Below are 26,409 nucleotides of genomic sequence, written 5' to 3' on the forward strand. Positions count from 1 at the left end.
GCCAGGCCAGCTCCTCCCTGAACTGGAACAAAAGTAACCTAGGACCGGTTTTACCCTACTTAGGGCTCTTCAGTCAGGTATAGCTTGGTTCCACTGGCACAGTGAGCCTGTTACCCACATCTGGACATACCCAGAGCACTTAGGACATCAGATGCAAAAGCAACAAATTAATGGATGGAATTACTGAAATAAATTAAGCCACTAGCAATCACCTAGAGCTGCATCCAAATCCATCATTTTGTGCCCACCATGCTAACTCAGTTTGTAGTGTAGTTCCTATATTCCCAATAGGCTCTGTGCATTAGAATAGTATATCCCCTAGATTAGACGTAGGACTGAGGTCAACTAGGACTCTATTGAAAATACTAGACTTAATTGTGTGTGCCAGCTAGCTCAGAGGTCACTAGAAACTTTCTCGAATTCACAAGAAGGGATTAGTCTCTGACAACCGCATAAACATGGCAACTTTGTTTCCCCAAGATAAAACGTATCTTCAGAGTAGTTGAAACAATAGATAGATATTTCACTCAGTCAATCGTGCATGCTTCGTTTCACTAGAGGTGCAGAGAAAGAACAAAAGACGGGTGTTTTCAATAAAAGGATTTATTGAACAGTCTTATTTCTCAAGCATAAGAAATGAACAGCTACAATCATAAAACTGGTTGTAAAATATAATACATACAGTATAAATAGTAGAATAAAATAATACTGTAAGAGCATTGTATGGTTCCTAAACCGTAGATAAATACATACATAAATAACAGAGGCTAAAAGTACTCAACTGGTGCTTCTAAAATACGCCTACCCCGGTGTACCTAACCTAAGCTTAGTACGTGGGAAGAAGTAAGTGAGGCGTAGCATAAATGTAGTATTCTTTTGCCAAAAATCTGCCCAAGATTTATCCAAGGGTCTAATCAGCTCCGTACCTTAGTTTAGAATGAAGAAGGTCAGTCTCGGAACTCGATTTCCCAACAACCCGCAAGGGTAGATTGGAAACACTGGAGCTGGATTTCTCGGCAGGAGAAAAGACAGCGTCTCTCTCAGTGCGTCTGCTGGAGGGTCGGCTTCCTTCAGCACTTGCTGTAGCAGGGCGCGTCGGGCAAGTAGATAGTCGAACTGCTCCAAACCACTGTGTGTTTGCTTGGGCGAGTATGGGCATATTTATACCATGAAGGTGCCGAGTTTGACGTACAGTTGGACATACTAACGTCATCAAAGAGTCTCAGTTCTTTGAAAACTTCATGAGTTCTTGGACAAATCAATATTCAAGCAAGGGGAAGTCCCTAGCTGCTGAAGCTGAGTTTTTCCAGGAAATCATTGTGGATTTTCGGAACTAGTGGAAGTAGCCCTGCCGTATTTGGACTGCATGAGCTATGCCTAAATATGGTTATGATTTCTATGCCTATATAAGGATGTGGTGATTTATACCTATATAAGGGCATGAATCGGGAAACTTATAATAAGGTCCTAAAATAATACATAATAAGTTTGGACTCAGCCATATGCAAATCAATCTTGACGACACTCCCATGGAAACAAGCCAGCATGAACTGTCAGGCCAGGTCCTCTCTAAACTGAAGCACAAGCACCCTAGTTCCTGTCCTGGGTTGCTTGTGTTTCAGTTCAGGAAGCACCTGACTTGGCAATTCAGGCTGGACTGTTCCAATTGGGACAAGGTTAAGACAGATTTCAAAGTAGCTGAGTCTGAACTGGGGTGACGTGGTATTAGAAAGGTGTTCTGGCTGGCAGCGGTATGCGACCTGTCTAGGCAGGAACTACAAGCCTAGTCAAGGTAAGTCACAAACACACCCTAAATTAATCTGTGCTCACCCCCTGGGAGTTGGCACAGAGCACCCAGGTTTAACGTAAGAGGCAATGTGTCAAATATTTGTGCAACACTTAAGAAAGTAAAACAGTGAAAACACCACACAAAAAGATACCACGCCTGGTTAAAATAGAGCTTACTTTAATTAACAAAACAAGACCAAAATTTCAAAAAAACCAAAAAGGATAACTGGAGTCATGATTGTTTTGAAGAATAAACTGAAATATAGTCCTTAAAAACATAAAATACCAGCTAGGGCTCTCTTTACAAGCTAGATTGGGTCAAATCCAAATGTTCAGGCCGCAATGGAGCATGGGTTGGATACAGGGGCCAGTCTTGGCCTGCTGTAAAGTACTTTAGTTGTGTCGTAGTTGAAAATGAGATGAGGGATGCAGGCAAGGTGATTCGTCATTGTCAATCAACCAAGAAAGGCAAATCATTGGTTCCGAGCCGCACAATGGTGATAATGCGTCAAGAATGAAGTCAATGCACAATGCAGACGGCAATGTGTCGGAGTCAATCATCACAATGGCAGCAAAGCATCCACTGTTCAAGGAGATGCGCCAGTTCTGAGTCCCTATATCAATGGCGATGTGTGGATTCTGTTGGAGCAGCACTTCAAACCCACTTGCAAGGGCCCAGGACTAGGTTGGCACCACTTAGCAGGGCAGACTCACAGATGTCAGAGTCCAGGTGCTGTAGTCGGTGATATGAACTATTTTATGTCCTAGAGACTTCAATCAGGAGGCATGCCAGCAAGCCACTGGAGTCACTCTGGTTCTAGATTCAAGTGACGTGATCCAGTCCTTCTCTCACAGGCAAAGAGGGCAGCAGGCAGCAGGTCAGCACAGCAAGAAATCAGTTCTACCAGAGCAACAGTCCAGCAGAGTGGCAGTCCTTCAGCAGCACAGCAGTACTTCTTCCTGGCAGAGTATCCACAGGTCCAGAAATGTACTAAAGTGGGAGGGTCAGATGTGGTACCCAGTGGTACCTTTCAAGTAGGGCAAACTTCAATAAAGGGCTTTGAAATGCACAGAGGTCCTCCTTTCCAGCATGGCTCCTGACTCACTACAGAGGGTTAAGCAGTCCTTTGTGTATGAACAGGACACAACTCAGTATGAGGTTGTGTCCAGCTCCATCCTACCATCCTGCTCAGGATGGCCCATCAGGATGTGGGTGGCCCATCACACCTAAGCTCCCTTTGTGTGTGGATGTTTGGAGGAAATACACAAAGCCTAGCTGTCACCCGCCCCAGACATGTATTGGAGACAGGCTGCAGATTCACAGGTCTATTAGCAGAAAAAGGCAATTTTTTTAAAGTGGTATCATTAAAATTGTAATGAAAATTTGACATTACCATTTAAGAGGATTGAACATTACAATTCCATTGGTATTAAACTTGATGACTCTACCTCCTTCCAATTGTGAATTACAGCTTGTTAGATGTAACAAGGAATCCCAAATGTAACCTATGAGAGGGACCGGTCTCACAGTAGTAAAAAACACATTTGGGAGTTTTTTACTACCAGGACATAAAAAACTTTAACATAGATGCCCTACCGTTTAATTACACAGCACCCTGCTCTATGGGCTACATAGGGACTACCTTAGGGGTGACGTATATGTAATAAAAACAGAGGTTTAAGGCTTGGCAGGAGTTTTTAAAGACCAAGTCAACATAGCAGTATAAACTGCTGACACAGGTTCTGACGTGGCAGGCCTGAGACATGTTTAAAGGGCTGCTTAAGTAGGTAGCACAATTAGTGGTGCAGGCCCAATAGTAGCACTTAATTTTCAGGCCCTGGGCACAGGTAGTGCACTTTACTAGGGACTTATAGGCAACTTAAACAAGCCAATTGTGGATAATCCAATAAAACTATGTTTAGGGATAAGAGCACAAGCAGTTTAGCACTGGTTAGCAGTGGTAAAGGGCAAAGAGAACTGAGGCCAACAAAAAGGTGATCAGCAAAACTGGAGGCAAGCAGGCAAAAAGTATGAAGGAAGACCACCGTGAGGCTGTCAGGTCTAACACATGGTAAGCCAAATGACAATGTATTGAGATGCAGCCCTTAATATTATACAAAGGCTGAGATTAATTCAAGCATTAAATTGATGGATTTATAAGCGGTCCTTGCCCGGTCGCGAAGACGAGCCCACCGCTGTTTGAGGGTCGTTGGCGGCACCACGCTGGCGCTGCCATATGCTGAACAAAGGAGAATTGGTGCCCTTACAGGGGGGAGCCAGTTCAACAAGCTACGGTTGGCAGCCAAAAAAGCGGAGCAGGCTCGCCTCGGACAGTTGCATTATTAGATGGTTGCGAGTGAGAGACGGAGAAGGCGCGCCCACTGGGGATAATGAGAAGAACACTACATCAACCACAAGGCCATGTGAGAGGCCACGCCTACCAGGACAGGTGATGCAATTACCATGTGTGTCTTCAACAGCTCTTTCAATGTCAGTTTGCAACAACGCCACTGAAGAAAAGGATTACCCTTGAAACCCATCTGGCGATACATTTTGAACACTGCTGTTTCCTTGATGGTTCCTGCTGGCAGGCTGTCTCCCAATAAATGTGAGCTTCAAACTTACCTCCGAGTGGCTCTGCTTCAAATGGGTTTCCTGTGTTGATGGATATATATATATATATATATATATATATATATATATATATATATATATATATATATATATATATATATATATATATATATATATATATATTGTAACGAGAAAACTCCATAACGGTGTCCCCAATCCACAGGGTGTCGCGAGTCCGGCGGAGAGACCAGCTTATCCATCCTCTCCATACTTTTCTCCATCCTATCATTCACATTGTTCCAAGAGGCAGATAAGATTTTAATATTAAATTGTACTAATTTTGACCACTTAGGAATACACTTGGGGTTTTCTTCTAAATGGGACTCTGCTACAATAAGACACAAGCAGCAAATATAAAAATGCATGTAATCATACCACGGGCACCAGATTTTACTATTTGTTGTTGCTTATGAAATTATCGGGTCTCAGTAATGATGAGATTTTTGATAAAAGTTATCCACTGTATGTAACCTACTATGGGGAATATAAGAACAATGAACCAACAATCCTGGTTGAAATACCCACTAAGGGGAATGTAATGAATTACAAATACCGCAATGCCTATGGGCGATGGTGATTAAATAGTGGGTTGCGGAGCTAAATAACAAGAGTCATTTGAAATGTTGAATTCATAAAGACTATGAAATGCTTTTGATGTTATTACAGTATTCACTTTTAATATTGAAATGGTGTTCAAATGAAATAACGAATTCTTAATAAGCACGCACGCCCAAAAACGTTAATGGTTTATAATTTTTGGCAGTCATTGTAACTAACGAATATATGAAGAACGTACAGTTGGTAGCTTACTATGATGAAGTTAACAGTCAACACGTATAATGATGATATAGTACTGCGATGTTATTTGACTAGACTAAGATGGCGCCCACATCTTGATTTGATTTCAATTAACTGCTACTTGAGTCCTTTCACTATGTTTACACTGTAGTGTATGCATTGTCCCGTTTTTCGGAATCACGCTGTGTGAACAAGCCGCTACGGCGGTGAAACGCGTTACGGTGGGCTTATGATATTCCATAAACCCCCAATTTGATTGCATCCTACGAGTGTTTTTTGCGTCAGTGGTTCCTGAGAGCGCGAGTGGTAACGCCGTTTTTTCAGAATATATATATATAGATTCACTGAAAAAACCATAGGTTATACACCATATATAGTTAGGAATTAGCATTTAAAAAACCTTATTTTACTCACACAAAACCAATGAAATTCCATATATAGTTAGTTGTACTAACTATATATCGCGCACCCGCAATCCACTGCTGATCATGTCACATATTACATCATTCATGACATGGTCAGTGACATCACTGATGACATCACTGATGACATCTCAAATGACATCCCTGATGACATCACTGATGACATCTCAAATGACATCACTGATGACTACATCCAGTGACTGTATAATTCTGTAAAGTTAAAATATGTCTTACATATTGAAGAATGAGTGGATGTATAAGTGTCTTGATGAAGGATTTAGTAGGGGCATGGCTGACTGTATGAGTGACTGATTAAATGTGTCTCACTGAGTGCATGGGTTAGTGACTAAACTGTCTTAATTTGTGCATCATTATGTCTGTTGTTCTGTAAACTGCTGCATGTGTTGATCATTAGCTATATGATTAACTGTATGGGTTATTGATTGGTTGCCCAAGCATTTGTATGGGAGACTGAGTGTGTGTGTGGGTGGCTGGGAGGTGTATGACTCTCTGCATAGATGTGTGAGCAGTTGATTGACTAGATGTATGGGTTCAAAAGTGCATGTGGAAACAGCTGTATGGGCGGTTGACTGTGTGCATGAGTGTATTGGTGAGTGAATGGATATCTCAGTGCTACATGTCAAAGTAAGTACATATGTAAAACACAGTACATGTGAGAGTTGACATATATAAATAACTGTGCATAAGAGCCAGTGAATGTGTGAGTGGCTGTATGGATCATTGTGAACTTGTATCCAGGATTGTATAAGTGAGTAAATATGTTTTAGTATATGTTTGAATAAGTAAGGTGTGTATAACTGTATAGTTGAGGAAATGGAGGTGTGATTGATTCTTTGCATGACTGACTAAGTGTCTGAGTAACTCCATGGATGAGTGACAGTCTATGAGTGTCTGTTTACACTGAGTGTATCTAAGGTTATATTAGAGTCTGAAGAGGTTCATCGTATTATCACATGAATGATGTCATCAGTGATGTGATCAGTAATGTCAAATGAGATGTCATCAGTGATGTCATCAGTGATGTCATTTGAGATGTCATCAGTGATGTCATCAGTGATGTCATTTGAGATGTCATCAGTGATGTCATCAGTGATGTCATTTGAGATGTCATCAGTGATGTCATCAGTGATGTCACTGACCATGTCATGAATGATGTAATATGTGACATGATCAGCAGTGGATTGCGGGTGCGCGATATATAGTTAGTACAACTAACTATATATGGAATTTCATTGGTTTTGTGTGAGTAAAATAAGGTTTTTTAAATGCTAATTCCTAACTATATATGGTGTATAACCTATGGTTTTTTCAGTGAATTTTCAAGGTTTTGTAAATGCTAATTCCTAACTATATATGGTCTATAACCTATGGTTTTTTCAGTGAATTTCATTGGTTTTTTAAAAGCTAATATCTATAGCTGTAAAATGTATTCTTCTTTAAATCCAAAAATATATTTTATATGTTTATTAATAATTTTTTTTAAATATTTTTTTTGTTTCGCTCCCGGTCCGCGAACCGGGAAACTTTCCGTTAGCTCAAATTGATGCCGCGACCCGGTCCGCGAACCGGTAAGAAATCAACATAGTGACGGTATCGCGTTGCCGCGTAATGCGTCTTATGACGTACTGCGTTAGCGCACCCGGAAGTGCCCCGGGGCGCGGACCGAGGCGCGAAACGCAGCTCCCCGGAAGCGATCCGCGTCGCGTCGCGAAAGCGCGACGTATTGCGTTGCCGCGTAATGCGTCTTGTGACGTACCGCGTTAGCGCACCCGGAAGTGTCCCGGGGCGCGGACCGAGGCGCGAAGCGCAGCGACCCGGAAGCTAACCGGGGCGTGTTCCGCAGCGCGTAACATGAGCGTGAGAGGTCATGTGACTTGTTAATAAAACTTTTCATTGGTTCATTTCACTTTTGGTTTCATAATGATGTAAGGCTAGGTCAGGTGACCTAAAAATAACACTTTTCATTGGTTGAGAAGTATTGTTTTTCCCAAATGATGAAAACCCCTCCTTCTTTCCTCACTCTGACTTTCATCATTGTGAGAGGAAGACCTTTACTACTATATCAGAAATGGCTTCATTGGTAGCTTCAGCTGGTGCACCCCCACCACCACCTCCACCTCCTCATGGGAAGAGAGGACCACCTCCCCAGGTCATGACCAACACTGAGGAGGAAGAGGAAGAAATGGATGAAGAGGAGGGAGAAGAACCACAGTTCTTAGAAGAGGTGCCCCGGGTTTCACATAAGAAAGCCAGTTTCATCTGGCAGTTTTATTCGATCCCTCCTGGCCAAAAAAAAGTCAATGCGAGGTATGTCACCTGCCTCATCTGTAAAGAAAAATTATCCAGAGGGACGGATAAGAAATATAGTTACGGAAATCATACAATGCACAGGCATATGACAAGGAAGCATCCACTCAATTATAGCCGGGCGGAAATACGGGATTTGCAGGAAAATCCAAGATCAACTCCTGTGGCCAGATCAAGAATACCCATTTCATTGACACCAGCAGAGGCACGGGAAACTGTGCCAAATATACAAGAACATTTTGGCCACATGATACACTCTTGTATGCACTGTCGTGCGTTGTTAGCATGTGGCAACATGAGCATAAATGCTATAAACCTGGCGTATGAACACCATAATTGCCCTAACCGCCCCCAGTAATTTTTTTTTTGCTCCTGTTGAGCCCTTTTCAATGCCTGTTTTTTGTTGTTTCCCCCCCAAAAAAAACAAAAAAAATATAAAATCGTTCAAAAAATACAAAAAAACAAAAAATGTTCAAAAAATAAAAAAAATATATAAAACAACAAAAATATAAAAAAAAAGTTCTTTTCAGAACTACCTTCCCTTTCAAAAAAAATTGCTAGAATGTTTAGCACTCTGGCAAGCTCTATTTCTTTTGGTTCGCTTCCCGGTTAGCTTCCCGGTACGCGGACCGGGAGCTAACCAAAAATTTTTTTTTTTTTTAAAAAGAGTAAGTATAAGGAAAGTAAACAGAGAGTGATGTTAAAAGAAAGACAGCTATAGAGAGTAAAGAAGAGATACTGTTTAATAGATCTATTTACCGAAGAAAAGACGGAAGAGGGTATAATTGTGAAAAACAAAATAGATAACGAAGTGAAAGAAAAAAAAAGAGAGTATAACATCAACAAAGAAGAGTTTCTTGGAGAATGTGAGTGAATGTTCAAAATAAGATTAAAACATGAGGAATAACAGAGAGAAAAAAATAGAAAACAGAAAACAAAAAATAACAGAAAAAGATTAATTGAAACAGCAAAGAAATGTAAGTAACATAGAGCCATATCATCAACATAGGCAATAAAAGTTTTGCAGATTTTATTGGCAGAAATGTGTCGCTAAAGCTGCTTTTGCGGCAGAAAACTGCCACTAAAACCACTTTTGCACCAGTTTTCTGCCAATAAAAAGAGCAATAATTTTATTGGCTGTGTTCATAATATGCCCCTTAGTGTGCTTCAACTACACAGAGAAAGCATTATGAACAAGTAGTGATAGAGTGATCAGTCAAAGACACTAAGAGTAATAGAGACGGAGTGAGTGAACAAGAGTGAGGAACTATGAGAAGAGAGGGACTGAGAAAAAGAGTGGAAGGAGTTGAGTAAGTAGGTAATAGAGAAAGGAATGAGGAAAGTAGCAAAGGCAGGAAACTGAGGGTTAAAGAAATGAAGCAGTGGAACTAATAGAAGTTAAATGTGATAGAAATGTAACGAAAAGAGTACAAAACATTTACCTTATAATTGTCGTTAAATTACTCACTTTTTGTTTTTATACTTTCAATCTGTGAAAGAGAGAACAAACATTTGAAAAATATTAAAACATGTATTTAAAAATTACAAAAGACAAGGGAAAAGATTGAAGGACAAACAGTTTTTCAACAACTTTGACACTTACAGAAGCTTCTGCTTCTCCAGGCCCCCTACACAGTCCTAAAGATATACATTTTAAACTAACAGTATCTTGATGCAGATGAAGTGAGGCCTATCTTAAAACATGGTGCATCTTTTGCATTGCTGTTGTCTCAGAAAAGTGTCGCAAGACACTAAAATTTTAAACGATTGCTTCAGGATGCCAATAAGATGTCTCCTATCCAGAGGTTTGTTTGAGGTGAGGCCTACTCAGGGTTGCAGATGAAATTTCGAGTTGTTGAAGAGAACAGAGGACATAATACATGTGAAGGTCTACCAATGAAGTGAGGCATGTCCACTGCACTCTTGAACAAAGTCCAAACCTCCTATGTTTCCCTGGACAGACCTAAACTTGATCTGCACAATGTGATTCGTAATGATAGGAAACACAGGTGATGTAAATGAAATACGTGCAATTTATTTTGCTCATTTCACAATCACATCACTTGTGTTTCCTTTGCTTAGGTATCTCATTGTGCAGATGTAGTCTAGCATATGAAAGAATACGCAGAAGCGCAGCACTGCATGCAACAACTTTGACACTTACAGAAGCCTCACCTTCTCCATACCTCCTACACAGTTCTACATATACATCATAAATGCAAACAGTACATAATTAATTATACATGTTAAATGGTTTATTTTTGCTGTTCTCAGAATGTATCAAAATTCACTAAAAACAGTGACTTGAAGGTATTCATTATATAACAGCGGGGGAAAAAAAACACAATCAAAATGATTGTGTTTAAAAAAACCATACAACATAACAAATCAGAATTCAGAACTCCTTAAAGTTAACTTACTTTCCATGACGTCAAAGGATGTCCTATGAACAGCTTACACTCTGTTGTGCTGTTATTACTTTCAGCCCGCCACTTTCTGAAAGAAAATCTCCATCGTTTTTAAAAACATGTTACATGCAATAAATGACTTCTTGCTCTCTACCACAAGTTTCCACAAGGCCAAATCTTGTCAGAGCCATTTATAACTCTTGGATTTCTTGTAAGCCTATCCCGTCATTTGGCATTTCTGCAACTTTCAGAATTAAAATGTTGAAGATCATTTTCACAATCCAGGAATAGTAATATCTTCCCCTTCTTGCTCAGTCATGTTCTACATTTCCTATGACACTGATACTGCTTACTATGAAGCAGACTTACACTACCTCTATGACTACTACAATTATTTAATTCTCTACATCACTTTCAATCACAAAGCAATGTAAAACAGTAGACAGCATTGCAGACTTACATTCCCTCTACTCTATGTTTTGATTGGCTGCTTCAATTAGCTTATAAAAATAAATAGTTTTTCTGAACTCATTCAAAGTGCACTTATTTCTCCATGACGTCCAGTCTTATGGTTAGAAGTTATGTCTCTGAACTACACTTATCCTCAAGGCCAAATTGTGTAGGAGCCATTAGAACTTCTTGAAATTCCACAGAGCACATCCCGAGATTATTTCCCTAAAATTTTGGTTTTAAAAACACCAGGTAAGAGTTTTTAAGGTCATTCGGCAATTTTTTTTTGAAAATTAAAACAGAATCGTTGCAGAATGACCAGCCATTTCTAGACTTTAAATAAGCTGTGTAATGTCCTGATGTTATTGAAGGGCCGTCATGATATATAATTGCTGCAGTTACAAAAGTCCTTCCTGATATTGACAACTGCGAAGCTACAAAATTTTTAATTAAAGTTGTCAATTTTGATCCATCAGGCCTACATCGTTGGAACATTAAAATGACATACTGGCCATATGTTCGTATAAATAATGTGGACATCATTTCAGATTTACATTGGCTACACTCCATGTTGTGATCAGCTGCTTTTACTAGCTTATTAAAGGAGACTGATTTACTGTCTGGCAAAGTTAAATATATAAATCTTTCTGAGTCTACACTAGTAGTACTTGATACCATACAGTTCTCGCAGTCATGCTGCCATTGATAAGAAAGCCCAAACAGCTGATCTACATCTACACCTTCAGCATGCAATACATCAAGCATATACATTAAAAACTCCTGACAATCTTGCTGAATATTTTGAGAGAATTGTGTTTGGCCTGAACATCTGTCTAACAGATTTCGAATTTCAGACACACTTTCTATGTTTGTTCTATCAGTGCTACATTTCTCTAACACAGAATTTAACAAACTGCAAAATCTTTGATCAGAATTGACCACAATCTCTTCTTTTACATTTTCTAGAGAAAACAAAACATTAACCACTACATTAGCATAGCAGTTGACACCAGAACTGTTTTCAAATTGAAAACCAACAACATCTTCAACAGAATCCTTTTTGTTTCTGCTTGTAATTTTAGGTTCATCGACTTTTCGTCTTTTTGCTACAACCTCCCCAGTATTGGTCACATTTGTTCGTTTCCGGCCTACCACACGTTTCTCAAACAAAGGATACTGAGGCAAATGTGGCGCATACTCTCTTCTTAACCTATTGTATTCCTTAACACAATCTAGATCCGCACAAATGTTTGTGACATCACACTCAATCAAGTACAATCCCGATAAAGTTCTAACTCGTGACAATGCCACATATGCCATACCCTCCTTGAACACAGAACTGCCAATATTCACCAATGCACAGTCTACACTTAAACCTTGCGATTTATGGATTGTCACCGCATATGCCAAGCAAACAGGAAACTGCTTACGGCGAACATATAAGTCTTTTACAAGCAAAAATCTAGCAGAGCAACGACCAATTAGCTGTACTTCCTCAATGCCATCAAATTTAATTTTTAAAAATTCAATTCCATCTCTATTTCTGTATTTTACAAAATCAACAACATTACCCATTGATCCATTTATCAGACCTCTTTCAACATGTAAATTCCTTCTTAAAATTATACGGCAGTTCAAGCACACATTCAGAATCTTTTCAAAACTTGCAGTTTTAGATATACTCTTCTCTAATGAATCCAATTTTGTTTTCAGATTCTCAGACAAAATAATTGTTGATCCCATATGCTCTACTCTGTCAATAGCTTCCAGTTTCACAATCTCTTGCTTTTCTAAATGCAACATTTTGTTGTTGAATTTGGCACATTCTGCAAGAGTTGGCATCAAACATATTCCAGATTTCTTATCAGTAATTTTCTGAAAAATATTCTCAGGCACAACATCTTGTTCTGGATATAAATTTGACAGTAATCGTGCATGTAAAGCTTCTTTCCCATGCTCGGTCACTTTTCCAATTCTAACATCTTGTAGAATAGTCTTGTAAACTTCATCCTTCGCCTGACGCATATTTTCATGCAGTTCAGCATAATTGAAGTTTAACCATATATTGACGTTGCCAATGCTGCCTAGGCACTTCCTGGTATCTTCATGCGTGAGCATTTTGAACACAGGTTGCCCTTTCACTGGTGTCAGCTGCAGAAGATCTCCGAAAACAATGATGTGTTTGCCACCAAATAACACATCATACTCTGTTTTGAGAACTTCTTGCATTCTCAAATGCACAAAGGCAAGCATGACATTGGAAACCATGCTTACTTCGTCAATGATAAGAAGTTTAATTTTCCTCAAGATTCTTGAAACTTCAAAACAAGCATCTCCAGATAGCTTGTGATATTGTAATTTGTTGTCATGCTCCACTGGCAGCATCAGTAAACGATGTAAAGTAATCCCTTTAATGTTATGTGCTGCCAGTCCAGTTGGAGCGGTGACAACACAAGACAGCGATGACTCTGTCCTTTCCTGCAAATAGCATGAAATTGCTTTAATGAGGAAACTTTTTCCAGTTCCAGCTTCTCCACTCACGTACAGTCGGACAGGCTTGAACGACGTACATGAGCACTCTTTCTTGTCATGACTTAATCCATGATCAATTTGCATGGTAACTTCGTCATATATTTTCCTCTGCTAAACGTTGAGTTGTCTTTCCAACTCTTCTAAGTTAACCGCATCCTCCTGAGCATGTGCCATAACTCTTTCCACTTCATTCATGGCAGTGGCAGCTTCATTTTCGATAACAGGTCCTCCTAGTGGATCCTGACTCAATGAAGCAGAACTCTGACTGTCCTGAGAACTGTCTCTGGCAATCTCGGCTGCAATCGTTGCTTCCTGCTCAATTTCCGCATTCAACATTTCTACATATTTGGGAAAAGCAGGACATTCTATGGTCTCCTTGGCGGCAGTGAAAGAGTCTTCGTAACAGAGGACATCTCCAAGCAGTTCCTCTTCTGCACGCCAAGGCTTGAAAAGTTGCAAAAGTGCTAAATAGAAAAACTCCTTTTTTTCAGGAGATTCGCCACTCAATTTTCGATGGTTTACCAAGTGGCATTTTCTTTGCTTGACCAGACATCCCTCACTTCCTATTACAGCATACACTCCTTTCTCAGTATCTTCTTTGATGTTCCTCTTGAATATGTAATTTTGAAGAACCTCATACAGACAAACATTGTCGAGGTGACTGCTTCTATTTGGATAATATGTATCCAACATGTTGGTCTTCAAAATGTCGGTACTGTTTGGCTCCTTTTCCGCCAAATACTCAATTTCCCGCACAGGTTTCAGAACTCGATTACGCGTTGCAGCAAGACCAAGACTCGCCCAAATGATACTCCTGGACTTGGCATAGAGACTTGCTGAAGACAACCGGTCAGAGCATTCGTAAGCTCCAATTTCTCGATGCGACAACATCTTCAGACTGAAACTGTACAACTTCTTGCTGAGGCTCTTTTCATGGGAAATGTCCTCCCACATATCCTTCAATTCTGTCTTCTCTTTTGTGGTGATGTAAGACGTCACATACCGAGCCACAGCCATACAGTTATCAGCCACAAACTGTATATCCATGTTAGCATTCCACATGGACAAAATCACCGGGTTGTAGTCGTTGATGTACTTGGACTCTTCGTTCCTCTTCAAATTGTATGTGTTTTTAGGTGATTTCTTCATGACATTATGTCGCAGCGAAGACATCAAACTGTTTACTCTTCCTTTAGAAATCACCGGTCGTGGAAAGCCGAAACGACATTTGGTGTAGAACTTGTCCTTGTTTCGGAATTTACGACGGCAGTACTTTCCACATCGATGGCTTTGGAAACGCAGAACTTTTTCTCTTAGGCTTTTCTTCTCCTTTGCGTTTGGAACAGCACACGTAGAATACTGTTGGATGAAACTCATCACTGAGTCTTCTGGATCCGTTCCAAATTTAGGTGCATCCTTGATCCACAGCAACATATGTATATGAGGAGCACCTCTTGCTTGGTACTCCTTTCTCCAGAAGAAATCCAACACCTCTCCAAGAGGTGGATTCTTCTTATTCATGATGAAAGACATCATAGCTTCAAATCTATGATTGAAGTACCTACATACATTGACTGGATCCAAAGAGCACAGTTCTCCGGGTGTCTTGAATTCGATGTTATCTACGTTAGCATTTGCCTCTCGTAGCAATTCAAGTAAGTCTTCCCAGCCATACTCGGCACAGCTCAGAGTGAGGAACCATGTGGGAGTACCTAAGTTCCTCAGCATACATTTTAAATCACCATGACGACGGTACCAGTACTCATTAGTACCACGCTGACGCGCCATGAGATTAATCAGGTGAGAATCCAAAATACTGTCTTGGACATTGACTTTATGCATAAAGTCACTTGCCGAGATGTTTTGCATGTGTATACCACTTTTCAAGATGTGGTTCACTGCATATGACAGTCCAGACAGATCACTTTCAAACAGGAGATGAAACAAATAAGGAATGCATTGTCGAAACCTAGCATCTCCTGCATACAATCGCAAAGTCCGGTATTCAGAAGCAGGAATTTGATGAGGTCGCTCATCATATCTTCCTCCCTGACCTGTTGGAAAAAGCTGTGGGAAACACCGAGCTTCCAAACTTTCCTCCCAAACACTAATGGGACTCCCTTTGGCTTGTTTCATTTGAAACAACTCAATAGCATTCCCCATGACTTCCTTGGAATGCAAAGGATGAACACTATAATGTTCATATATTTCTTCACTAGTAGAGGGTTCTACTTTTTCAATTTGACCAGCACACAAATCGCTATCCTCTTCCTCACTTACTTCCTCTTCTGCAACATATACATTCTTATAGTATTTATTATTTTTTTTCAAATACAATGTTGCCTTTTTAACTTTCCTAACATCTACTAAATCTTGCCATATTTTCTTATTCTTTGTCGGAACCCCATTAACTAAGATAACCAGAGGTTCCTCTTCCACTTTTTCTACTCCAATTGTGTTAATGTTTTTCTTCAAATCTAGAGGCAAATAAACAACTCTTCCCTTTAATCCTCTCTGTAAATCTGATGGAGGCAATTTCCCTGTCTTTGGCTCCATTCTTACAATAGCCTGAAAGGGATGGATACTTTGAATCAAAATAGATTCATAAGTATTTAAATCCTTCAATTCAGAAGGAATCTCAACCAATTCCAGATTATTATGAACTGCTCTAGCAGGCATCTGGTTTTGATTTAATTTGCAACAACAATAAGTACACACACGTTGATCCAATCCCAAATCAAAACAATTTTCTACCATCAAGTATGTTGCAAAATCCTTCCATTCACTATTATTTTCCCTTTCACTTTTTGCATATAAATCCACTAACTTAGTCTGATTCTTATAATAAGTGCGTCGACAACACACACAAGTGAAATTTGGCCTCTCACTTGATTTGACCTGAAATGTGACAATTTCCCTCTGGAAATTATCTGTACTGGAAACCTGTACACTATCTTCCACATTACCCGCTTCTTCTTGGTCAATTTCAACATTCTCCTCTTTACTTCCAAAGTAACAAAACTCAATTTCTTCACATATATTCTTCACATCTATTTCAGAACCATGCAAAAGAGCAGCGCATAATTGTTTAAGCATAATTGCTGGACTCTTAGCATAATACAACATTCTAACTAATTTCCTCACTTTATTATGATGCACTGCTAGCATTCTGAAATGATGAAAAACACTCTGGCATACCCTCCTGGAAAGACAAGCCAGTGAATGACCATGCAAACCTGTCACTTCTCTCACTCTGCAAGGATCTAATTCTTGCAACAACCTTATTTTCTGCTTCAAACTTTTCTTATTAAATGACCGTACAAAATCACAAAGCAAATTGATGGAATCCTGTCGCACACTACAAATACTACTACACTTCCAGGTGTACACAGGACCCTTAGCACGTCTTCCTAAAACCTCATTACCTAACACCTCTTCTGCCTCTGTTGTCACAAGTTTTTCTTTTTCAACTGGACAACCATCTTTCACTTCATAAGCACGACCACTGGTGTCAACTGCATGCACCAAATCATTATCCTGGAAATAACTCTCCTCATTAAAAAATGCCTCACAGCTTGAACTATGAATCCATTCTCCAGAAAAAACTTCACAAAAATTACTACGATTAACTATTCTCTTCCATCTACTATTTCTTTTGAAATCATAAATTGCCTTGTTTAGCTTCCTAATTCTATTGATTATCAAAATAAATAACTTACGTTTAATTTCAAATGCCTGATCAATAACTTTCTCAACTTTTTTTTTTCTCTTATAAAAAACCACTTTCTGTTGACCTTTCTTAATATTTTTTAACAAATTGCCAATTATCCTGTTGCGGAACATTCGTTTACGAATGTCCCTAAACTGTTGTTTCCTTCTACTATCATGCACAGAGTTATCTCTTGCTCTAGCAGTAACATTTTTGATTGGCCTTTCCTTTCCATTTGAATTGGTTCTCTTTTTATGGACTGAAACATTTTCTGTAGTAATATTTTTTTTACTACACATATTTCTTATGAATGTTTTTGTACTCTTACCCGGTGCTTTCTTCGTGACTTGACAAATCTTTTTGTTAGAGGACTGCTGCTTCTTTTGATTCACCTGCTGTCTTTGACGTTTTGCAGCCTTTCTCTCTCTTTCTTTCGTTGGCATGGTGAAATGTTGAAATGATCTGCAGTTGAATCTGTGGTAAGATATATTAAAAAATGTTATTAACCACTATTACCAAACAGTAAATCAATAACAGTGATCAAAAACTTAACACACTACTTGACATTTTAAATAGAAGATTTTTTAGTCCTTGGCAAATTTACAATACAGAAATAGCAGAAAAGAAATGGGATTTATGTTCATGTTACCTGTGCTATTTTATATGTGAATCTGATCTAATTTTATGAGCATATTTTAATATTTTATTGAAGACACTACACATAACCTGTTTTTGAAGGTGACTTTATTTTTAAATTAAACGGTTAAGACTTTTACTTTTTATTTATTATAAATTTTAAAAATAAATGTTTATAGTTCCATAGGCTCAAGCAGGTCAGCTTCCCACCCTATGTCATATAATTCGGACAAATCTGCATCCTCATCACGCTCTTCTTCATCCTCAGGATTTAAATCATCCAAGGGATCAACATCCACTGATGTTTCAATTACAAGTTCAATGATGAGGTCAAAATCAACTGATTGCAGATTGTCGCTCATGTTGATGTTGTCTTTATCTTTAAAGAAAGATAACAACAATGAGATGTTGCAAAGTAAGAGACAAATCTCAGAGGTTATAATAGTAAAATTGTTTAACAAGAGTAACATTTTGCAGCTATTATTTAGCCATGTCCAGCGATGCTGAGCAGGTGAAGCCTATGTCTAATTTTTCAGTGAACAGGACTCATCTCTTCTTAACCTTGGATAAGCCTCACCAACTCTGTGTCCCCTGCACATACTTAAATGTAAAGGGGCAGATTTATGTTAAATGGCACATCCCCAGGCATGCACCAGTTAACGTGCACCGCTGCTCTGCCACCCATGGTGTGCCGTATTTACAATCAGATAGGAGAAAGCTGCGTCAAAACCCTGCACCTGCTTTAAGCAGGCATAGGTCTTGACGCAACATTGTGGAGATGGGGCACCCCTGAGCCTTGCTTGAGCTGCATCGCACTTGCGATACAACTCCAGCAATCACTACCTTTACAGCACAGATACGTCACGCATCTGTGCCATTTTTGCCCCATGATGCCCCGCATTGTAAATGCAGCACACCATGGGTGGCGGAACAGCGGCGCAGGATGACTGGCACATCCCTGGTGATGCGCCAGTCATCATAAATCTATCCCTAAGCTTCTTATCTTTTTACAGATAAACCGCCATATGTACCATCAAACTATTTTGCATTTCCTAAATAGCGAATTTTAAGGAATAAATAGCAATTCTTTACCATTCCTAATTTGCAATGAGCAAATTGCTAATTGCAAATTACCCATTCATTTCCATGGGCTAGGAGGCTCATAGGAATGAAGGTTTAATTTGCGATTAGCAATTAGCTCATCGCAAATTAGGAATTTTTCCAAGGGTGCAGGGGTGTCTCAAGAACACCCTGCTGCACCCCTGAAAAAGAAATTTGGGGGCATATGGCACACATACATGCCCTAAGGGCATGTATTGGCGTCATATGGCACCTTTTCTTTTTTGGAAAAAAAGCTTTTTGAAAAGAATTCACAAATTAACACCAACTAGAAGTTGGTGGTAGTTTCCAAATCCTTAATGTCATTTTTTACATATTTTTTGTTTGATACATTGCATTTAAGTAATCGCAAAATTTGCAAATCCTTCAGTGCAATCGCAAAATAAGGAATAGCAAATTTTGTTATTCCTTATTTTGCATCAAACTTGTTTGATACATACCATTTGTCTAATTAGCATTCGCAAAGGCCGAAATTCGCAGAATTTTGATCTTTGCGAATGCTAATTAGCTTGATACATATGGCCCCAAGTGAGGCCTGTCTTGCAACATGGTGCATCTTTTGCATCACTGCTGCATCGGTTTCATGTGGCACGTTTTTTTTACACCATGGCACATCTGCCTAAATGCATCAATTTGTAATTTTGTCGCCTCATAGCAAATCTTTTGCACCGCCGCTGCATCATAAAAGTGACGCACAGTGGCGCAAAAGAGGCATACACCTATCATAAATCTGTCCCTAGCATTTTAAATGATTAATCCAGGATGACGATAAGGTGTGGCCTATCCAGAGGTTTGTTTAAGGTGAGGCCTACTCAGGATTGCAGATTAAAGTTACGCTTGATGAAGAATACAGAGGAGATAATACATGTAAAGGCCTACCAATGAAGTAAGTTATGTCCACTTTATTTCGCCAGTCATCATAAATGTATCCCTAAGCTTCTTATCTTGTTACAGATGAACCACCATATGTACCATCAAACTATTTTGCATTTCCTAAATAGCAAATTTTAAGGAATAAATAGCAATTCTTTACCATTCCTAATTTGCAATGAGCAAATTGCTAATTGCAAATTACCCATTTATTTCCATGGGCTAGGAGGCTCATAGGAATGAAGGTGCAATTTGCGATTAGCAATTAGCTCATCGCAAATTAGGAATTTTTTCAAGGGTGCAGGGGTATCTCAAGAACACCCTGCTGCACCCCTGAAAAAGAAATTTGGGGGCATATGGCACACATACATGCCCTAAGGACATGTATTGGCGTCATATGGCACCTTTTGTTTTTTGGAAAAAAATGCTTTTTGAAAAGAATTCGCAAATTACCACAAACTAGAAGTTGGTGGTAGTTTCCAAATCCTTAATGTTATTATTTACATATTTTTTGTTTGATACATTGCATTTAAGGAATCGCAAAATTTGCAAATCCTTCAGTGCAATCGCAAAATAAAGAATAGCAAATTTTGAATTAAGGACATTTTAAGTCATTTCCACATGTGCAGTGTTTTCAAATTATGATTTGAAAATCGTTTTTGGGGAAAAGGAATGGTTTGCAAATTTATGACAAGGACATAATGGTGTATGCTTCTCTATAAGGCATTTCACTGTCTCTGATGTCATTTTTCCCATATTACATTATAAGACCTTTCCCCATGGAGCACATTCCTTGTAAATATGCTCCCACCTGTGCATGGTGAATTTAGATTTTGACTGTTTGAGTCACATAGCCATGTTAAAAGTGACCCAAAAAAATTGCAAACGCTTTAAAAAAACACATTCATGTGTCTTAAGGACATTTTAAGTCATTTCCCCGTGGACAGTGTTTTGTAAGTGGCGCAAAAGAGGCATACACCTATCATAAATGTGTCCCTAGCATTTTAAATGATTAATTCAGGATGACGATAAGGTGTGGCCTATCCAGAGGTTTGTTTAAGGTGAGGCCTACTCAGGATTGCAGATTAAAGTTACGCTTGATGAAGAATACAGAGGACATAATACATGTAAAGCTCTACCAATGAAGTAAGTAATGTCCACTTCATTGCGCCAGTCATCATAAATGTATCCCTAAGCTTCTTATCTTGTTAGACATCAACCGCCATATGTACCATCAAACTATTTTGCATTTCATAAATAGCGAATTTTAAGGAATAAATAGCGATTCTTTACCATTCCAAATTTGCAATGAGCAAATTGCTAATTGCAAATTACCCATTCATTTCCATGGGCCAGGATGCCCATATGAATGAAGGTGCAATTTGAGATTAGCAATTAGCTCATCGCAAATTAGGAATTTTTCCAAAGGTGCAGGGTTGTCTCAAGAACACCCTGCTGCACCCCTGAAAAAGAAATTTGGGGGCATATGGCGCACATAAATTTTAACAACATTCCTTTACCTCAAAAACGATTTTCAATTCATAATTTGAAAACACTGCCCACAGGGAAATTACTTAAAATGTCCTTAAGACACATGAAAGTGTTTTTTGATTGCCTTTCCAGCATGGTTAGGTCACTTTTAACATGGCTATGTAACACAAACATTTAAAATCTAAATTTGCCATGCACAGGTGGGAGCATATTTACAAGCAATTTGCGCCACAGAGAAAGGTCTTACATTAAAATGGGAAAAATAACATCAGGGACAGTCAATTGCCTTATAAAGAAGCATACACCATTATGTCCTTGTCATAAATTTAAAAACAATTCCTTTTCCCCAAAAACGATTTTCAAATCATAATTTCAAAACACTGCACATGGGAAAATTACTTAAAATGTCCTTAAGACACATACAAGCGTTTTTTGATTGCCTTTGCAGCATGTTTGTATCACTTTTAACATGGCTATGTAACACAAACATTCAAAATCTAAATTTTCCATGCACAGGTGGGAGCATATTTACAAGCAATTTGCGCCACATAATTCATAATTTTCTCCTTAAAGCACACTATTCTCTATCTAAATTAAAGAAATATTTTCTCACCTTAGCAAATACTTTGAGTTTGAAAACAGTCTCAGAAACACACCAATTTGTCTTCAGCAGAGCAAAAGGTATGCACTCCAGAGTCTGCAGCTATCAAAAGCACAGAAATGCTGTAATTCTTCACACATATCTCTCATGTCACCCAATAAAAACTCTTCCCTCACTTTTTTTCAAATGAAAACCCTTCCCCCCTCTGCCATTTCATGCCTTTTCTGCATGGCAACCACCTCTTGGAAGACCTCTGGTGTTTGCAAGTTCACACAACAATGTTGCAATTGAACTCTGAACTCTCAGTGCACCTGCATATCCAGTGCATTCTTTCATTTAATGATTTTTTATTGACCACTCAAAATACATCTTTCAAATAACTCATCCATGCACCCTAACTTTCTGTTTTCAGCAATCAAAATCCACCAATCACTGTTACTGCTTCATGAACACAGAAACTCCACAGTTTTTTTCATTTTAAACTCTCATTTTTTCAACTGCCATTTCATTGCCACACTTCATCTGACTGCAGGAGAACCTTCTCTCACCATGTTTTCTGTCTGGATTGTTGGACATAGTTATATCCACTGGGCTCACAGGTATGCTGAGAACAGAAAATTACCTAACCTCAATTTACAAGATGTGGAAATTAAGTGGTTTGGCCACAGAGGATTAAAATGTCACCAATCGATACCATTGGTGAAAACCTTTATGCATTTGCCCAAACCTGGCCTGTTAATTGTGCACTGTGGAGGTAATGATTTGGGCACTTTGACTGGGGTAGGTCTGGAAATGCTTTTAAAGGACACCTTTGAGCAATTAATGGCACTTTTTCCTCAGACTGCCTTGGTATATTCAAATATATGCCAAAGACAGAAATGGAGGTGGTCAAACCAATTTTGTCCACAAATTGAGAAGTCGAGGAAGCATGTAAACAAATCTGTTTCAGCTTACATGAGAGACCATGGAATGGGCTCCATGTACAACAATAACTTGCGTTACTACATGCAAGATATCTACAGAGGAGATGGAGTTCACTTCTCAGATGAGGGCAACAGAATTTTCACTCTGAATTTAAGACTGTGCATTGGTACCTACTTATAAGTACCTAAATGTACCATAAACCCAAAAGCTCTTCTCAGAGCTACCCTACATCTGATCACTCACAATTATTATTTTACTCTAACTTTTTTCACTAATTTTCAACAAAATACGCTCCCCGGGGCGCTACCCGGTACGCGAACCGGGAGCTAACCTCGCGAAATTTTTAAAAAAAATGTTTTTTTTCGCACATATAAGCCTCCTCAGCCACCCTCACAAAACCTAGGGGGTCAAGATAAGTCTACCGTGCCCCCTTCTACCCATTCTGAACATTATTTGCCCTCCATTTTGTATCTTAATTCGACCGAAACACAAAATGGTGGACTCCCGTAACGCTTAAGGTTCGCGAACCGGGGCGCTCAACGGTTCGCGTACCGGGTCGCTCCCTGGGAAGCGCACCATCAAAAAAGGTGGGAAAGTAGTTTACAGAAAAGCCACTGGAGACAATTTCACCAAATATAGATTAGCTCATACTACATACCAATCCCTACCATTTTCACAAATTTGATTGGAATTCCATTTAGCCATTTAGCCTGTAGACCTCTCTAAATACCCTGAGGTAAATTACTTCTCAAAACACATCTGAAGTGTTGGAATTGACAACCAATTAAAATGTTACTTTCATTTTCTATTTTTTTTACCTGACATTTGATTGGTTATGTACCTGAATATATATAAAAGAAGAGAATGAAACACAGCCATTTTGACTACTACTTCCTGGTGTACATTTCAATTGGATTTTCACTAATCACTTCAACTTCTTTCTAAAGGTAAGTTGTTATTTTAAAAACTGAACTATATTGTGCACTATAAGTTAATATGGTAAACTTTTTCTGATAGTTATATACTATCCCTCTGTAGTAGTTATAGATTTAGATAGACTTCTCTGTTATAGTTATGGATGGAGTTAGGCTTCTCTTTTATAATTATGAATTTACTTACGTTAAATCACATACACTTTTTTATATTCCTACTTCCACTCTGATACTATACACTGCCCAAAGATAAATTCTCTGTTAAAAAATGCCTATCTGAAATTAATCCCAACAGTGCCCTATCTCTACTAATATATATTTTTTTTATCCAAATTTCAGGCAACATGGAAGGCGAACAGAAAGTTTCATTTCAAATTGTCCTGCAAGAGAGCAGCCAAGAATTAATTGATCCAAATTATATAGAATTTATGGATGAAACTTGGGACCAAGAACTACTGCAATGTGTGCAAGCAGTGGATGACCTCCTTCAAAATGAGGACATTTTACACCCTCATAGATTACAAGCTATGTTCAATGAAAATGACGACATTTCAGACAGTGAAATGTTAGAAATGTTATTAAATTTTGAAACACAATCACAATAATAAATAATTGCTTAAAAAATAAAAAAAATAAAAAAATAATCAACAAAACCAACAATCAATTAACATACAGTATTTGAAAAGTCTATCATTCATTTTTCATTGCAGTACGCTGCCCAGAACGCTTCCCGGTTCGCGGACCGGGCGCTCCCCACGCAAAAAAAACAAAAAAATTTTTTTGTTTTTTTTGCCCCGCGGGGCCCTTTTAAAACCTCCACATTAAACCTAGGGGGTCAGGGAGGATCTAGTATGCCCCCTTATGGTTATTTCCCCCTTTGTTTTGGCCTCCTCTTGTCTCTCAATCCTACCGAGAGACAAGATGGCGGCCGCTCCGGACTGTTTAGAATGTTGACAGACACCGGAGAGCCAATCAGCTTCGCTACGCGAAGTTCCGGTACGCTTAAGGTCCGCGGACCGGAGCGCTGCCCAGAGCGCGCTTACAGATATATATCTTTTTTTAAACGTTAATTTCTCAAAATCCACTGGAGCACATATATTGAGACCTACAAAAGGCACATCGAGCTACCAGTTCCTACAATTTTGCCAAGTTTCATGCAAATCCATTCAGCCGTTCGGGCTAAAAGTGAGGCCAACCGCCCTATGGAAAACTCAATGTTAAAAACACGTTTTGGGACCCCCCTTTTTTCTCAACCCCCCCTGGACGAACCCCCCCCAAATTTCCAGGGGCTGCTCAGAAACAAAATGTTCCATTTTCCAGAAAATTTCGGCCAATTCCGTCCACAAACGCCAAAGTTATTAGACATAGAATTTTCAAAAATCCCATAGGGAAAAAACCCTAACTATATATACCTACTGGCGACCGCCAGTAGGTAATATTTGTTTATATATATATATGTTCATATATATATATATATATATATATATATATATATATATATATATATATATATATATATATATATATATATATATATATATATATTACCTACTGGCGGTCGCCAGTAGGTAGTTATAGTTAGGACCTAGTTTCCATAGGAAATCCGCAACATTCTATTTAGAATAACTTTGGCGCTGGTTCTCATAGAAGATGGGGCGCTTCCCTGAAAGTTTCGGGGTGATTCGTGAAGCGGGGGCCGAGAAAAAAGGGGGGTCCCAAACGTGTTTTCCCAATACAATTTTCCATAGGGACCTTTAAGTGAGGCTACAGCCCGAACTGCTGAACGGAATTACACCAAATGTGGCGAAAATGTAGAGTTTGGTTCGCAGTTTCTACTTTTTGTTAAATGGTGTAAATCCGTGCAGTAGTTCCTGAGAAAATCAAAAGTAAAATCATACATATATCTATAGACGAAGTACCATACAAGTATCCTCCCGAGCACGAACTATATGGTAATTGGCTGTCAACACCCCAAACCAGGAAGTTTTGACAGCCATCTTGTGCCGAGGCACAAGAAAACAGAAAAAGAAACGCGAAAAACAAGAAAAGGGGGCAGGGTGGAAATACCCTGACCGCGTAGGCCTGCTCAGGGGGTCGCACTAGGACCCCCAAGGCAAAAAACATTATTTTATTTTTTTGAAAAGTCTAGGTATACCCGTAAGGTACGCGTATGCTGTGAAAAAGAAGAAAAAAAAAACGAAGCCCGCTTTATTGTTAATTACCCCCCGGGGGGCCAAATTCCGGGGGGAATGTTTTTATTTATAATGGGTGGCCCAGAGGTGGGCCCACTTCTCTGACCCGGCCTTTCTCCGAATTCCTCTGTAATCACATAACCAGAGAAGAGGCACACCCTTCTCGTATATCATGGCCAAGACCTGGAAAGAACTCCCCCTCAGCATCAGATGAACCACCACACTGAAAGCATTCAGGAAGAGCCATAACACCTGCCTTTTCGAATGACGAAAGCTGCACAAATCCCCCCACTTACTCCCCCAGCACCTGGAAATCCTCACAGGTGAATAGTGAGCTTTATACATCCCTAGTTGATTAATTCATACGCCATCACAGTTTGTGTTTGAGTGTTATGAACAGGCCTTGCCATTGCTTTGGCTGTCTGTAACTCTTAAAGGTAGTGAAATGAGCAGTACTACCTTCTTTAATATACACAGAATCTCTGAGATTGGTTTGGTGTGGTTTCACGTGTGGGAGCAACTTTCAGGGTGCTGGTGAGCTACCAGTAGTTCTCGAGCTAGTATTTGGAGACCC

Source organism: Lissotriton helveticus, chromosome 4_1 (assembly GCF_964261635.1).
Source record: "Lissotriton helveticus chromosome 4_1, aLisHel1.1, whole genome shotgun sequence".
Lineage (NCBI taxonomy): Eukaryota > Metazoa > Chordata > Amphibia > Caudata > Salamandridae > Lissotriton > Lissotriton helveticus.